The sequence below is a fragment of the Tamandua tetradactyla genome, chromosome 1 (genome assembly GCF_023851605.1).
Source record: "Tamandua tetradactyla isolate mTamTet1 chromosome 1, mTamTet1.pri, whole genome shotgun sequence".
In the NCBI taxonomy this organism is placed as follows: domain Eukaryota; kingdom Metazoa; phylum Chordata; class Mammalia; order Pilosa; family Myrmecophagidae; genus Tamandua; species Tamandua tetradactyla.
The window spans coordinates 112,823,546-112,837,302 of NC_135327.1; the positions used below are offsets into that span (position 1 = coordinate 112,823,546).

The 13,757-nt window shown below is 34.2% G+C and overlaps 1 protein-coding gene and 1 pseudogene across 1 annotated transcript in view; one reads left to right on the forward strand and one right to left on the reverse strand.

The window, feature by feature from the left end:
* Window positions 1-13,757, forward strand: part of THSD7A (thrombospondin type 1 domain containing 7A) — a 454,108-nt gene that overhangs the window by 71,018 nt on the left and 369,333 nt on the right. The window lies entirely within an intron of this gene.
* LOC143678989 (band 4.1-like protein 5 pseudogene) lies at window positions 7,429-8,948 on the reverse strand (annotated as a pseudogene).

Consider the following 13,757-nt stretch of genomic DNA (forward strand, 5'->3'; position numbering starts at 1 on the left):
ACACAATCTAATTTGGAAGTAGCTGAAATCCTTTCTGTAAAAATGATGATACAAACTACAGATATTCTTTATCCTAAACAACTTCAAAGTAATAAAACATTGGTGATTTCTAGCCTAATATATTTAGCTCTTTCTTGTAGGCAGCTGTCCACCAAGGGGGTTGGTGAAAACTGGTGTTCATGCTGCTGTTGATTGGTGTGTCTCTATCACATGCCAAGGCGGAGCAAGTCTTTAAGACTTGGACTTTGTAATTAGTAAGCATATTCAGAATTCTATGAAGAGGTGACCTAAGGTAAAATAACATATTTAGATATGGACAACAGAAGTTCATATCTGTATGGGCTAAAGAATGATGAAATAATGATTACCGTTCACCTTTATTATGAACTCTTAGCTAATGAGACCCTGGACTATTTCTTTTTAAGGAATCTGTATTTTTCTCTACCTCATCAATGCATTTTCAAGTGTATATTTCTCACAAGAAATGAATTTTCATTTTTTGGTGAATTTCCACCTATTATCAACTTCTGATAAAACCATTATGTTATTTTTCCTGACATAGTTCTGTGTAAACAAGTCTCTAAAGTCTCCCCTTATTTCTCAGAGTTGTCAAGGTTTTTTTGCACTGCCATATATTGCAAACCTTTTCTCCCTGCGTTAGTGTGGCATGACATTAATCTCCTGAAATCCTTGTTCTTTTTTGCATAGTTTTTCCTAACTTTTGATTTAACCTGTTATATAGCCAGGGACATTCAGTTAAAGTTTTTAAATGCAATGGCTTCATTAGAAATTCCATATTTGCCAGAAAGCCGGAGCTGAGTAAATTGAGTTCCTGAAGTGTCTTCCAGGCACTATGATTTATTACAATAATATATTGTTTCATTTCATAATTACTCAAAGTTGTAATGAATTAGGATTTAGATTTTCAAAACTATTTCAGAATATTGATCTGATTCTCATTTTGAAGTTTTAATGGAAAAGTATATGATGGTTATATTTTTATTTGCAAAGGAGAAGAAATTTCATCATTTTCTTCCTTTATTTTCTTATTTATCCATTTTAGAATAGGTTATTTATAAATATGATTTACTTAATTTCATTTGTTTTTTAACAACAAAGAGCAACCTTGTTAATATCCTTGTCTGTGTGTTTTCTGTCTTAGTGTGAGTCATTCAGTTTCTAAGATTAAAGGTAGGAAAGAATAATCATGTTGTAGTAAATTAAATCTCTTAGAAGGATAAAAAGCAGTTATATGTTTAAAGGAATGCTTTTCAGAAAAAGAGAATGCTCTTTTTCTGACTTTACTGTGTAAAGAGGTAGAAAAAAGTAGAGAAGTAAGTAATTTAACACTATCATGAATAACTGATCATATGATCCTAAAGTTCAAGTAGTTTTGAGAGTTAAAAAAAAAATCTATCTCACTTATCCCCTCAATACTAGTGTTAGTTTTGTTGCAACTACACTGCAAAGCAAAATTTATGTTTTCACCCAACTAATCTGTTTTTGTAAAGACATATCAGCTTCAAATGCTGATAAAATGAGCCATAGATAGGAGCTGTGAGCAAAGCTAAAGCAATTATAGAAATACCTTTTCCTAGCAAGGCAGGAACTTTATTTAATTGTTGAAGAAAATTACGTTCTAAAGATGAGTCAAGGAGGTAAAAACTAACCTGATTTTTTTCTATTTTTATGCAATTTTATTGAGGTATATTCACAAACCATACAATCCTTCCAATAGATAACAGTCAGTGGCTCACAGTATCATCGTGTAGCTGTACATTCATTACCATGATCAATTTTAGAAAACTTACATTACTCCAGGAAAAAAAGAAGAAAAAAAAGAAAAAGAAAAACCCCAGGACATCCCATACTGCTTCTCCTCTTCCCCCATCATTGATCCCTAGCATTGATATGGTACATTTGGTGAAAGACTATTAAGTTAGTACTGTAAAGTGTAGTCCTTAGTTTGCAATAGGTGTGTTTTTTCCATATACCACTCTATTATTAACTCTTTGTAATATCTTAATACATTTATCTGATATTTTATAGTTAATTTGGAAGACCTACCAAGGCTTTTTATTTATCTATCACCTTCCCTTTTTAAATAGACTGTTTTGGGCACAATGCTATATACTAAATTACATATATATATTAAATTACATATATATATTATATATATGTCATATATATATATACACACACACACACACATAAAAAATACAATATAAAATCATTTTTCACACATCTAAGCAAAAGATTGGAAATAACTCAGCCTAATGAAGACATGAGCAACAAAATATTACTCCAGGAAGTGACATTTTAGCTAAGACCTCAAAGCTGAATAGAATAGTTGAGATAGATGAGGGCAGAGATGGGATGTGTCCTACAAAGGAGAAACAGCATGTACATGTTATCTGGCTGTGTGATGAGCTGGTTTCCAGTAGGATAAGAGTATAATTTTCATTGAGGGAATAGTCAGAAAGAAAGAGGAAAGAATGAAATAATTCAAAATGACCTTATGTGTCATACAAGGTGTTTTGTTTTGTTGTTTTTGATTGGTGATAGGGGCACAAATAATTTTCAGCAAAGGAATGATTTATTAGTTTGCGTATTAGAAAAACAACTCTGATATCAATACAAAGAAGGGTTCAAAGGGTGTATTTTGTGGTACGGGTAAGAGGTTTGAGAAATCATCAGTTTTCAACTCTCTCAGAAGGTGTTTGCAACCATGTTTGGTAGGTGTTGGGAACTACTCACAAACTCTCCTTCACATGTTAAGACAGCTGCCCCATGAAAATACTTTATATATACAATGAGATAATCCCCTTATAAAAAGAGATCCATGCTAAAACTATCTTCCTGAGATAAGAGCTGAAAAGTATGTCTGTCTCAATTTTTTTTTTTGCTGCAAAGATGTATATATTGACCAGAATTATAATGGTCAGAGATCTGATATATATTTCAGTCTTATTTTTAAAGATTTTAGATTTCTTTTTCCCACCAGAAAAAAAAAATTTTACTTTTATATCTTGTTTAGCCACTGATGAGTATGTGTCCTTAATGAAAAGCCAGGGCAACTTTAGAATAAACCATGTCTCACTAGTATGTTAGTAGATGCCTATGAGTAACCAGTTGCTTTTACTTAGGAATGGATTTACTTTAAAAAAAATTAGTTTAAAGGTATTGAAAAGAGTTTGATGGAATAGGAGTTCTCATCAAGTTTTAGAAACAGCAGTTAAGGTTTTAGGCTCTTTCCAAAGGATTTTGCATTTGTTTGACATATTTATAATTTAGTGTTCAACCTATCATAACTTATTGTCATCTTAGCATGGAAGTTATCATTAGAATTAAGAATTAGAATACAATTGGTTGTTTGCTGATATTATTAGCGGAGTATGTGAAAGCCTTTGGTACAACATGAAAGCTATAATAAAATCTACTGTAAACCATCCATGAAGGGGGCTTTTACAGATGTTGTGATTATGTGAGCCTAGAGGCTATATTGCTATAATTGGCCTCCTGTGAGGCTGGTGCTCTGCACTTGTCATGGAAGCTCAGTGAACAAGATTAGATTTCACAATGTTTACATTTGTTGACTGTTGATTTGAGTTACCAACATCCAAAATAATGAACACAACTCATACTTGGATCACTATTATTTGGATATAAAATGCAAAATATACCTGGTTTCTTTTTTATCCACTACAGAGTCAGCTAGTTAATATTTTTTGAAATGAATGAATATTACTGGATTTTTACAAGCATTATATTTATTCCTGTCACTGTGCAAATGCTTTTAACTCTACTTGTACCCAACTAAATCTCCCTAAACATTATTACATTTATTTTTTTTTCATCTTCTAGTCTGAAAGTTTTAGGCATTATTACTATTCCTTTAGAGGTCATTATAGACATTTTATCAGAAATATTTAACTTAACAAATCTAAACTTAGTCATTGTCTTTTTCCTCCTACCAAATAAAACATTTTCGAATGCTTTAACTGTAACCACCCTCCCAACTTAAATGGTACTATTTCTCATATTTAGTTCTTGCATTTTTTTTATCCCACAAATGTTAGAATTTTTAAAATTTCTTTATAATGTGAATGGTAGCTTAGGTCTACCCACATACATACTGTTTTTTCAGATCTTCTCTGGGTTCAATAACTTCTGTATGAATAATATTCTTTAGAAGTTCAATTAGTGGAAGTATTTGATTAGTAAATTATTGCAATTAGTGGGTACCTGAAAATGTCTTTAGTTCACCTTGCTGTTAAATAATGCTTTTCCCAATATAGAATTTTAAGTTGATAGTTATTTTCTCTCAGCACTTTGAGAACATTGATAGATCCATTTTTAGTGTTCTGCTGTTAATATGTGATTTTTTTTCAAATTTATAGTTCTAAGGATCTATTTTGCTTCCTGAATCTGAGGACTGATATTTTCATCAATTCTGAAAACACATTAGTGATTATTTCTACTAATATTGCCTTCCCTAATTCTTTCTATATACTCTGTATGGAACATGGATTAGAAATATTGGATCTTCTGATTCTTTTCTCCTTATCATATATTTGTTTATCTATGCGTCACACTCTGAGTGATTTTTATAGATTGATATTTCAACTCACCTGTTCTCTCTTCAACTATATCTAATCTGTTGTTTATTTTCTCACTGAATTTCTAATTTCAAGCATGATATCATTTGTATTTATTTTATTAGTTCTTTTTCAAGCTACCTCATCATTTTGATAGCCTCTTCTTCTTTCTATATACTTTTAATACATGTTATTATACCTTTGAAAAAATATTCTTTTTTTTTAAAAAGTAAGTAAACATTCTTACTTTATACATATATATAATCCCATTAAATATTGTCTATCAACATCTAAACTCCAATATGTTGTTTCTGTTTACTTTTGTTCATGATGGGTCCTTTTCTTATGAGTACAACATGTTCCTTGGAACTTTGCTTGGATTTTAAGTATCTTTCTCAAGAGTTGACTGGTGATTTCTTTTGCCGGGTCTCTGGATCATTACTGGCATAGGAACACTTTAATCTAGATTTTCATTTAAGGGGGTTTAGTCTATTAGAGGGCAAATGACAGCCTGTAGAAAAATTCAGCCTGATACCTGCCTTTATGAATAAAGTTTTTTGGAACACAGCCACATTTCTGCTTCATTTATGGTTGATTTCCCACTACATTGGTAGAGTTGAATGGGTGTAATTGTTCACAAAGTCTAATATATTTATTATTTGCCCCTTTACAGAAAAACTGGTAGCATAAATTAAACTACAATGCTTTAAAGGCAGCCTTGTGGTCTTGAACTCTCCTGAGAGACTTTTTCTTTTATTTCCTTCCAAACAGAGACAAGGATGAGACAAAAAATTATCCTCATACTTTAGTTCACCCTCTGATGGATTCATCTTGTGGGAGTCCTGTCATCCTGTAGAGGTTCTTAATTTGAAATCCCATTTTGAGATATTTTTAGGATTTTGTTATATGCTCAGTATATAACTTTTAAAGGCAAAATTTAAAAACCATCAATTATGAATGGAGATTTAATATTTTTTTATGCACTGGAATAACCAAATAAAATTATATACATAAACATGCATTAATATATATCATTGTAGAAAATAAAGCTGATGCAAAGTAAGAGTATTCAAATAATTGCATATATACATAAATAGGTTGTGTATGTAATATGTCTCTGTATGTATATATGTACAAATACATATATGTATTCATACATATATACACATATATATTAGTAAAATACCATGAGGATCTCCAGTTAATGTTCAAGACAAAGGTAGACATATGATGCTTTGTCTAGTGCCTAAATATTGAGTTGCATATGTTTTAAAATATATGTTTTAATATATTTTGAATATTTAAATTAAATAGAGCATTCAACAATAATTTGATTAGATGCAGTGGGTCTAAGTTAATATTTGCTCCTTTTAAAAATTAGTTTAAAACCTTATAATTGGGATAGATTTATCTCCTACTTGTCCTACTTGACCCAAATTAAGAATTCTACGTGTAGTTGAATATGTCATGTGGATCTATTACCATGCTTTCCTTCCACACTTAAGTAGACAGTCACTTTGGTGGTAAGCAAGCCAATTTTTTTTCCTTTTAGCAGTTATTTGAATACTATTGCTTTGTATCAGCTTTATTTTCTACAATGATGGGGTACAAATGTGGCAATCTTTTGACTCCATATAAATGGAATCATGCTGTTTGTGCATATATATAGTTGACTTCTGTGAGATTCATCCATGTGACTGTTGTGTATATTTGTTGTTCTTTTTTATTACATTGTGTGAATATATTTCAATTTAGCTATCCATTCCACTTTTGATAGACATTCATGCTACAAGTTTTCACTGTTATGGATAAGCTTCTCTCAACCTTCTTGGACATATCTTTTTTTTTTTAATATTCTCCAATTTTAATGTATACACAGTTTAATATTTTGGTCAAAAAATATTATTTTGAAATAAGTGCACAAAAGACAGAAGAAATGCTTCCCTTACATCACTCCCCATTACATCAGAAATGCACTTTTTCTACCTAATTTGCCTCTATGACTTTGGCCAAGAGCTAGGATAATTACATTCTGAAGTTCATAAAGGAACAAAAATAGGAATACATGTCTCGTCCATTAGAAAATGATATGGTTTTGGCTTCAGAACTATAAAGGCTGTGCAAGGCCAGTTTATGAAGCTTTTCCAAACCTGGATAATCCATCAGCCTCAAGAGATGAAAGAAAAAAGTAAAAGATAAATTTAAATATATTTTCTGCTTTGAATAACCATTAAGCGGTTCTTAGGTTTATCTCTCTAATAAATTACATTATTAATGTGTTTTTTTAGACTTGTTAGTACAATACTTGTTTTTATTAAATAATGAAAGTTTTTTTAATTAAAAATTACATTGATTAAAATTATACAATCTTAGGCACTTAAGTGGAATTTAAGTCATGAGATATAAGAGTAAGGTTTATAAAAGTGACATAACGGGCTAATGCATCATATGTGGATATACTTCCTTCTGAGTGTGAGTTAAGTTTGTCTGATTCTTTTAATTTCAGTCTATTTGGGATGGCATAGAGTGGGGTGGTATTGTACAGCTTGTTCACAGACTCACATCTTCTCCTGAGACATTTCTGAATGCTATGTTAACATGCTGAAATCATGAAAAACCTTTCAAAATTGCAAAGACACATGTACTCTTCACAACACAAAAACATCTGTCATTATCATTGATGGCACATAGCTTTTTCGGACCCTTTTCTCTTTCATAGAAGAACTCAATTGCAAACAGCACTGCATACCTAGTAAGTCAGAGTAAAACAGCTTCTCCCAAATTCCCCTGAGGTGATCAACCTCCTATAAACTCTAGAAAATGTACAACATCAACTTGCATGACTAAAAAGAGTCCTACTGCCTACGAGGCTTAACACGTATGTCTCAGTCATGGCTGGACGGCCAGGAAACTGAACACCACGTTGGACTCCTGCATTCTTCACATCGTGCTCATGGACAAAGTCAGTGGAGTTGCTACGTGCAGCCTGGGGTGAGGGCAAGGCCCTTCCGCTCCACTGGTCTCCACCGGCAGCAGAGAACCATTTCCTGCCATGCTCATCCTTGGAAGATTCTCTGTCTCCACTAGCACAGGACCAGAGGCAATGGAAGGGATCACAGGCGGAATAGATTTTATACCCCAAGCCTGCTGAGAGCCATGACTCTGGGTTGAAACACTATTTTGAACCTTGAGTTCTTCAGATTTTGCTCTGTACTTTCATTTGTAGAGTCCTTTGGTAATATCATTTGCTGGGTTTTCTTTCAAAAGATGTTCATCTTGCTTTATTGTTTTTTGTGGTCTTAGACTCAGTTTTCCCACTAGATCTAATTTGTGATCCTAGTCGAATAAATCCTGATTGATGAGAACTCTTTTGGACAGGGCCTCGGAGGCGGAAGAACGCCAGATACTTCCCAGCACATTTCCATAATAGTTTGCATGCCTTTGGGTGATCCAGTCTAAAGACAAATGTATGCTCCTGCTTTTTGCCCTGATCTTCATCTTCTACAACCACCAGGGTTAATTTATTCTTCTTAAAGTCCAATCTGGTTACCTTGGGCCAAAAAATAAGACAATTTTGGTCTCTCCATCAAAAACAAGGACTCCTGTTGTAGTTAGTCCCAACCTATAGTCATTTCCATCTTCTCTGACCAAATGCATATCAACCCCTTATACTTCTAGCCATTTGGCATTATTCAGATAATTTGTTTCAGCTTGTGCTGGTGTTTGACTTCTGTATTCCTTCCATTTCTCAAAAATAGTCAGCTCTATCTCTTCAGTCTGAGTGGGCACAAATCTGATCTCAGATACAAGGTCAGGAGTATGCTCAGCAAAATCAGTCACCAAATTCAGCTCGCAGATTATAAACTGCCACCTGAATTGCTGTATCAAAAGGACATTCTAACTTTCCACTGAGAATATCCTGTTTTAACTAAAGAACAAATAAATACCGGGTTAGCTCTTCAGGAAGATTATTTGGTTCTGAGGAATAAAACTTAACCTGAATATGCAGACAATAAGGTGAACCAATTTCTATTTGCTTCTTGATGGTCTTTGTACCATCCAATCAATGTCCTATTTATTTGTGCCGAGTCCATGAATCTGAGTCCAAAATAGTCGCTTTTAATAAGGTCCAGGTGGCACATAATCTGATCAAACAGTTCTTGTCCTTTGGTGTTTGGGGCAAGTCCACGCTTACATGTGCACCACGTAGAAGGGAGACCCCCCCACCCCAGCACGTCATGACGGACTTGGAATGGGGGTGGCAGCTCGCTGTGCTTCTCGGGGTCGCCCCTTCTCAGCGTGCGCACACACTGACCGACGTCCAAGACTTCTACGGGAGAAGCTCAGCATTTCTGTCGCTGGGCGGGTGTCGGCGACCAGGGGAGGGTTCTGAAGTGAGGCCGAGGAGGGGGAAGTTCCTCGGAATATGCCAGGAAATGACAGACCGGACATGCACGCACCGGGAACTCATCCCCTTGGGCACAGACGTGTCTTTTTGGAGATCAGTTTTCTATTGCTGTTGACTAAATAAGTAGGAAATAATTTACTTATCTTGACCAAATTTCTCTGTCATATGGTAAATCCATATTTAACTACTTCATTTTGTATTCAGAATATGAAATATTTAGAAAGTGGTTTGTACATGTGATGGTGTTAAATAATATTAATTATTCTTCTATATAATATATGTGAGTATGTGCGTTAAATTATTATTAAATTAAAATAATATTAAACATCTGTAAACCCATCTATAACAAGAGTACTAATGGGTCGTAGCCAGATATCACTACTAGTATGGTTTCCTTTTAGTTTATGTATGTGCAGCATCTGTAGATCAACACCAGTATCTTTTATGGCATCTTACCTGCCATTCATATATTAATCACACTTCAGAGGGAAGAAAAATATTGGATAAATTCATGTCTTTTGATTTCTCAGCACTAGTTCATTGAGTTTCAAGAGATAAAAATGCCCTTATTGACAAAATTTAATTTTATTTGAATTAGATACATGATCAGCATATCAACTAGAAAGAATTTTGTTGTGCAACTGATTAGCTTTTATAAAGAATGATTTGGGGGATATTGTCATACATATTGGCTGATCCACAGCCTGCCTGCTCATTGTTCAGTTCTCTTTCCGAGGTTAAAATGAGTTTAGAGATGAACCTCTACTCTGTAATCTGCCTCATCTGGCATTTGGAGACTTCGTGACACATTTAATATGTTACTTCTTGCTTTATAGCTACCCGTGAGTAAATAATAAACAGAGATGTGGCTTTATTTATTATCCTTGGATAATAATCCTTGGAGATGAGGTCTCCAACTCATGGCGCTAAAGTGAATCATTCTAAAACTGCAAAATTTATTTTGACAATCCAGGTGGCTCCAGAAATCCAATCTGACTGAATAAACAGAGCACCTATCTCAGTTTTTAAAAGATTATGATTTTGTGTTACTTTTATTAAAATTCTCATTATGCTTTGTGTACTAATATTTTCTCCAAATCAAAATGTTGTAGTCACACATCCTTTTTAGAAAAGTAATAAGTACTTTTATTAGCAATAAACTTCTTCAACTATCTTTATTTCTTTTGGAGAAATTCTTATAATTTCAGTTATCAAGAATAATAGGTGCTCTTAATAATATGCTATAGGTCAGTATTACTTTAATAAACCAGTAGTTTATTTGAAGAAACTAATATATTTTCTGTTAACATTTTAGGTCCATCAGGTTAGAGTTTATTTTGCCCTTTCTATATTTTTTATACCCTGCTCATTGTCATTTTAGGATATGATAATTCATTTTAAGATGTACTTCCTGATGAATATTTCCAACTGAATATTAGGGCACAAGTCAAAAATTCTCCTGACACAGAAACAATTTCTTATATTAATCTATTAGAAAAAGATCTTCAAATATACTACTTAAATGGAGCCACATACCTTCATTTAACAAACAGTTTCAATTTTTTTCCTTTCCTTCCCAGAAATTATAACTCTTATAAATTATAAATGATAACTTGTTAAAATTTTAAATTGTACTTTAACTGCTACTTAGAATTAATTAATTAATGCACAGTTAAAGAAACAGATTACATGTATAGGTAATCTAGTGAGGACAGTTAGTTGCATGCAACACAAAAATTTGTTGTTGCTCAGGCTAAAAACATCGGTGAGACTTAGTCTTTGATCTCCAGGAATTTATAGAAGTTTGGGAATTCAGAGCATATATGCAGACCATGGTGCACTGGGGGAGAGGTGTCCCTCCTGGCCTCCAAAGCTAAGTATCTCACTTGTGCTGTCTCATAGCTGGTACATCTTCTCTGGTAGCAGAGATGACTGCCCTTCCTTCCAGTTATCTTCAATCTGCAGTTCTGGAGCCTGCCATACAGCTCAGCATTGCCCTTTCCAATCACATCTTTTTTTTTTTTCTTTTTCTTTATGATCAAGTTTATTGCATGAGCACTTTTTTCTTGTATCTAATCCTTTTTAATCTTGAGCTGCAATTTGCTGTATCCAGTCTTGATCCTAGAAATCCATCTTCCAAAATTCCCAATCCTTTTTTTATACACATTTATCAGTTCACATCTGTGCACAAAATGTTGAAATTAGTTCGTCTGCCTTTATCAAAACCTAAATACTCAGAATGGTATTCAGGGCAGTTCATCACTACCCTTTCCCTAACCATTCAGTCACATCTGCTCTTCCTGCATACACATAGTTGGAACCCAAGCAGACCTCTAGCAGTTTTTCTGAACACACCAGGCTTTCCCACGTATGTCTGGCTTTGCAAATGCTGCTTCTTTTCTTGTCCATCTGTGAATATATTTTTGATCTTTTACGATACAGTTCAAACAGCACCTCTTAAGGAGATTTTCCTCCCGTCTTCTGCAATGCAGATTAAGTGTCCCCGCTATGTTGTTTCCATAACGCTATGCACATATTTCTATTAATGCGCCATCTTCCCTTGTCTGATTCTTGATTGGTCTCTTGACTTCCACTCTTTCCCCTGCCCCAGAGACAGTTATTGTCTAAGAAACGATTGTGGTTCTTTAAAAATATTATATTATCACCAGAAACTTCTAGTGGCTTCCCTTCTGTCTACAAATAAAATCTAAATCTTCTCTGGTAGCAGAGATGATTGCCCTTCCTTCCAGTTATCTTCCAGTTTATATTAATCTAAATATAGATTATATTTGTAATCTAAATCCCTTTGATTTAGATTATCTAAACCCTTTGTGATTTGCTGCTTCTGCCATTTTTCCATCTAATTTCATTCCCCAGTCACATTTGTCTCCTTTCTATTCCCGGACAAGCCAGATATGCTTCCATCTCAAAGTGGTGGCACCTGCTATCTCCTCTCCTTTGATTCTCTTTGCCCAGATACACTCATGGGGTTTGGTCAGTGAAGGATCATCTCATTCCGGGATTATCTCAAACGAAAACCTTTCCGGGCCACTCTATTTAAAATAGCACCTTCTGCCATCACTTTGTACACCTTTAGCCTGCTTTATTTTTCTTCCTAATGCTTTCTATATGTTTTTGAGTTAAGGGTGTGTCTCTCCCTGCCAAAACCCAAGTCCCATGATATTAGGTACTTTGTATTTATCCATTTTGGTGCACTAAGTGCATATAAAAGGGGTCAGTTTGACACCAAGAAAAGCGTCAAAGCCTGACTCACACAAACTGCACGGTTAAAATTTTGCCTTTTCCCTTGTACCATACTCTTTTCTTATTCCTAACTTCTGACTGTGTGATAAATTTAAGGCTATTCCTAGCCTCTCAGATCTGATGATGAGCATTTATCTAGTTTCAGCTATACTCGTTTCCCCTCAAATATGATTTAAAATTTCACATTTGATAACTAACCAAAACCTTATCCTGTCACCTCCCTCCTTATATCATTTTTACCATACTCATGAGTGAGCTCCAGATACCCAGTGTGTATCAAAATAAATCTAAATTCAATCTGAAGTAAATAATCTGCAAGTTCTAATATCACAATGAGGGAATCTGGGGGTGACTGGCCAGGACAGGGATGGGGTTGGCAAGTAGGGAAGAAGTTGTGCCATTGGTTTGAAGGGCAAAAAGTACATAAAAAGTTATGCTTGCACTGCCTTCTCTGGGACTCTTCCTGAGAAAGACATACATTTTTGGCTCTTGTGAACTGATATATCCCACACTTAAAATACTGCCTAATACAGAATATGTGCTGAATACTTATTTTTTGAGGGCATGATTGATATATTCTGAAGGTAAAGTCAAGAGGATGGGTTAGTGGACCAGATGTGGTGAGGTGAGAAAGAAAAATAGAAGGCCACAATTGAAAAGTTAGAGTTGCCATTTATAAGAAAGAGAAAAGACAGAGTGAAGAACGGTTTTCAGGGGAAATAAAAGTTTCAATTTAGGACATGTTAAATTTGAAATGCATGTGAGGTGTCAAGGATGCTGAGTAGGTGATGGATATACGATTCAGAAATTCAGGGTCTGGAGATACCAATTTGTAAATCATCCATATATGCCTGGCTAATGGCTACACTGTACAGTAAAGGCTTCTCTGAAGGGCACATGTGAGGGATGGCGTATGCTTTCAGGAGATTATTTTGGCAACATTGCGAAGATTGGGAGAGCAAATGTAGAAGGAGCTACTTGAAATGGGAGATTATATTTTATGCAAAAGGTAAACAGGTGCTGAACAGGATCAAGGGCAGGAAGAAAAGAAAAGCAGAACTGGATTTATGAGCAATTAAGGAGTTTTGATCTCCGGGCTTTTAATATGGTATAGGATATGGAGGGGTGAGAAAGGAAGGAATCAAATTAGCCAGAATGAATTACTTGGTACATTGTACAAATAAAGAAATTAAAAGTGGAGACATTTAAAAGCAGAAGTAATGATAAAAAGTTGCTTTGGGATAGATTGAATTTAAAGTATTTTTTAATTGCCAGGAAGTAGATATTTAGCTGAAACTTGAAAATATAAGTGCATGTACAAATTTTATTTTAAAACTGGCATTTTTTTCAGAACTGCTTTTATATATATCTACCTTTATATTTGTGTTTCTCCAGACGTTATTATCAATACATAATTATGCAGTGATCCTTTTCCTGCTTTATTTGAAAATACGTAAATGAGAACACCTAGATCCGTTTCCAGGGAG